Genomic DNA, 3,869 nt, shown 5'->3' on the forward strand with positions numbered 1-3,869 from the left:
TGGTTCCAAAGTAAGAAAGCAAGGGCTGAGCAAGTCAGGAAGAACATATCATACTAAGGTTTTGAAGGCACAGGTGAGATCCTGGCTTGGCTCCTTATCTCCTTTTGCCCAAGACAGCAAGTTACTCCAACTTCATAAGGTCATAAGGCCATCCTATGGTTTGGGGGGGTGTCACTATTCCACCCATTAAGTGATTCTTTTTTGGAGGTGGTTCCCTCTCCTCTCTGCTGGCCAGATACTTAAATCCCCTGATTTCAATCTAGTTAGAATTTAATCTAATACCAGCTCTCCAAGGTGTTGGGTAGAAAGTCCTTGGGCCAATAAGAACTGATTTCCTGTTATACCTAACTGAAGCATCTTTGACTGATCTGGTTCGGTTGAGATCGGTTCTTATCTAGTTAAGATATTAGAATGTAACAGCACATGACTTACTTTAAATAGTGTGGAGTCATTGATTGACCAACTCAGAGATGGTTACACTCTCTCCATTTTAATCCTTTCCATCCTCAGGGGAGCTTGTCTGGCAAAGTCAATAGTTCCAAATCCTGAATGATTGTTTGTTGTTTTTTTGCAAGGCAAGGGGGTTAAATAACTTGCCCAAGGTCACACAGCTAGGTAACTATTAAGTATCTGACGTTGGATTTGAACTCAGATCCCCCTGACTCCAGGGGGATCCACTGTGCCACCTAATTACCCCTCTGAATGATTCTTTTTTTTTTAAAGAAACTAGCAATATGTGTAGGCTTTATTTTAAGTTTCCTTGAAAAAATATAATACCCAGTATTGAAGTCAGGGAAGCTCAGAATTTTTGCTCTTTCCATGGAGCTCCTGAGTTGACAGATGAATAGAAAAACAGCATTAAATTTACATTTTAAACTAGTTTTCAGACCCCAAGTTATCTCCAGTGGAAAACTTAGAACTCTTTGCTTGATTGAGGCACAGGATGAAGACAAACTAGCTTTTTCTTAACACTTGGAAGCTGAGACAGGTTCCTTTGCCATTACCTGGGCAGATCAAGGCAGCAGCTTTGGTTTGTCCCTTCAAGTAATCACCTTACCTCTACCTCAGACAAAATGACATGTGAGGTGAAAGGTTCACCACCAGAAGCAAGGCTAAAGTACTGAGGCAAGGCAGTAAGACAAATCAGTGTATTCTAGATAAGATGGCCTACAATCCAAAAATCTCCTGACTTGAAGACTTCAATGTTCTGGCCCAGTCTGAGCTGACTGGCGCATGCTTGTTGCTGTTGGACTTGTTACCTTCTGCTCTAGAACTGAGGGCAGGAAACAGCTATATGGCGGACCACTTGGAAATAAAAGCTCTCGTGGCTGTTCCTTTTATACTAATTATCCAGTTTCACTGTCTTCTAGTGTCCCTCTCCAAAGGAGGCAGTAACTTGCTTGGAGCCAGACATTCTATGGCATGGCACTAAAATGAGACCAACTGCAAACTAGAGGGTGTGTGTATGTGGGGGGGGGCTCTCCCATAAGAGGGTTAGACTCTGGTCAAAGGGTCAGTGAAAGGTAGCAGATGCTGTCTTTCCTCCCTTTGTCAGTAGGTCACATAGCTACTGTCCTTCACCACAGAGTTGGCTTTACTGGGTCTGACAGTGGCTATGGCATGAGGATCTCTACCCCAGGGGGGAATTCGGTGTAGAGTTCAGTCATCAGCCACGATGGAGAGGGCTCGAGCGAGCTCTCTCAGCTTTGCCTCATTCTCCTGCTCCCTCTGCTCATCAGTATGACCAGGTCTGGTCGAGCTGTTGGGTTAAGTCTCTGAAGATCTTGTGCATCTCAGTATAGTATACAACCTGTGCCCGGATCAGAGACTCAAAACTTGGCTGGAAGTAATCAAGGCGGATGCTGTAGAAACGAGGCATCTCCTCCAGGAGTTGTCTATTCTTGGCTTCAAATCGTCTTTCACAGGCAGAGCTCTTCTCGTACCTGGTGGAGTTTGGTTAGGACTGGTCCTGTTTTTTTCCTTTTCCTCATACTTTTTCCAGCCTTGGACTGCAATCGTTTGTAGTCCTGTAGGGCCTGTTCCTGTCTCTTCACTGCCATGTTGAGAGCTGGGGAAGACACTAACAAACTCTTTTTAAGGGTTCAATCACTGTCTTTTGGATCTGATTTACCTTTTCCTGTTTGAAGGCATCCATCTGTTTTCATAGCTGTTATCGAGTGCAGTCACCATGTTTAAAAATTCCTGGTCTTGATCACAAAGGGGTTGGAGAAGAGATCAGAAGATATCTTCACAGCTTATTTGGACATGGCTAGATCTGCATCAGTGCTCTTCTTCAGGTCCTTCTGCAGCTTCTTGGTCTGATCTTCCAGCTGTTGGAGTTTTCCATATTCTCTTTCAAAATCTCTCTCCACTGTCTTGGGGACAATCTGTTTCTTGGGTTGCCCAATCTTGAATGGAATCCAGCTCATGGTGGTGGCCCCAGCGTCCACCGCCACGCCTTGCAGCCCCCGGCCCAGGCCTCGGCCCGCTTTGCCACCTGAATGATTCTTTAGTAACTTAGTGATATTACCTTTTTTGAATATCTTCCCCAATGTATTGCACTAAAGTGTTTCAGGAAAAGTTTGTGTTGCATGGTTCATCATCACATTTGGGAATTAACGTCCTTCTATTTTCCAAATCAATGGTGATAAAAATTTTAAAAACAATAATCATTTATGAAAGCTATGTTTTAGTGCCTGCAGATGTCCTTCCTCCACCAAAACAATTAAAGAGGAGGAATAGAATTCAGTGGAAAAGCCTGGTCTCTTACAAGATTCCCTGAGCATGTTGGGATTCTCCTCCATAGGGATATAGTTATCGAGAAGTCATTCTTCACTTTCAGGTGAAAAAGCCAGACTTATTTGATTTGGTGCTTATATAGCAGTTTTTCATCCAGAAGAGACTGGGTTCCTCTCTCTCTCTCTCCTTTTCCACTGAGGACTCCCTCTATTCTAGGTTCAGTTGGGTAACAAGTTCTCTGAGATGCCTCTGAGTCTGGGGCAGGGTCTGGGACCCTTCCCTGCTGTCTTTCCCCCTCTGTCACCATTTCCCCAATATCTGCTCTCAACCATTGCTTAGTTCAAGAATTTTCCTAATGTTTAGAAAGTTCTTGAGATTTAAGGCTTGCTAAAAATCTCATCTTTTTCAATCTTCCTTCTGTGATCCAAGCAAGCTAGCTACTCTTTGTCTCCTGAAATTTACCCCCTCATACCTGTACCCTCTGTTCATAGTCTTTTTTTTTTTTTTTGTTAGCTTTTAGCAAGGCAAAGGGGGTTAAGTGGCTTGCCCAAGGCCACATGGCTAGGTCATTATTAAGTGTCTGAGACTGGATTTGAACCCAGGTACTCCTGACCTCCAGGGCCGGTGCTCTATCCACTGCGCCACCTAGCTGCCCCTTCAATAGTCCTTTTCACTCACCCACTCATCAAGTCTCTATAACAGATTTCTAGAAGCATTTAGCAAAACCAATGACCAATCAATGAAGTCCTATTGCATACCGCAATGAAAGGGCCAAAGAGCATCCATTCTCTTAAATCCAACCACACAAAGATGTCTCCTCTTGGATATAAAAGTTGATAACTTTGACATTGACTCTCAAATAGTGCTTTGTTTTCATCTAATAAAGTTCTGTGTGCTGTTACATTCATTATCTGTTTGCATTCTAGCAGTCTAGTAGACTGCAAATCCCATGGAAACAGGGTTGATGTCCTCTTCAAAAAGGTTTATCTCCCCCAGCACCTGAAGGGAAGCAGATATGTAGGATATCATATTGCTTCAGAAGGCGAAAGAAAAGGTAGTGCGTTTGGTTGTGGTGGTGCTGGGTTATTTTCCCAGATGGAAAAGACTTAAATGTTTCCTTTTTAAGGGAA

The 3,869-nt window shown here is 43.4% G+C and overlaps 1 pseudogene; it reads right to left on the minus strand.

Moving 5' to 3' along the window:
- Nucleotides 1-1,659: 1,659 nt before the first annotated feature.
- LOC141523019 (bridging integrator 3 pseudogene) lies at nt 1,660-2,442 on the minus strand (annotated as a pseudogene).
- Nucleotides 2,443-3,869: the final 1,427 nt, after the last annotated feature.

Source organism: Macrotis lagotis, chromosome 4 (genome assembly GCF_037893015.1).
Source record: "Macrotis lagotis isolate mMagLag1 chromosome 4, bilby.v1.9.chrom.fasta, whole genome shotgun sequence".
NCBI classification, from domain to species: Eukaryota; Metazoa; Chordata; class Mammalia; order Peramelemorphia; family Peramelidae; genus Macrotis; species Macrotis lagotis.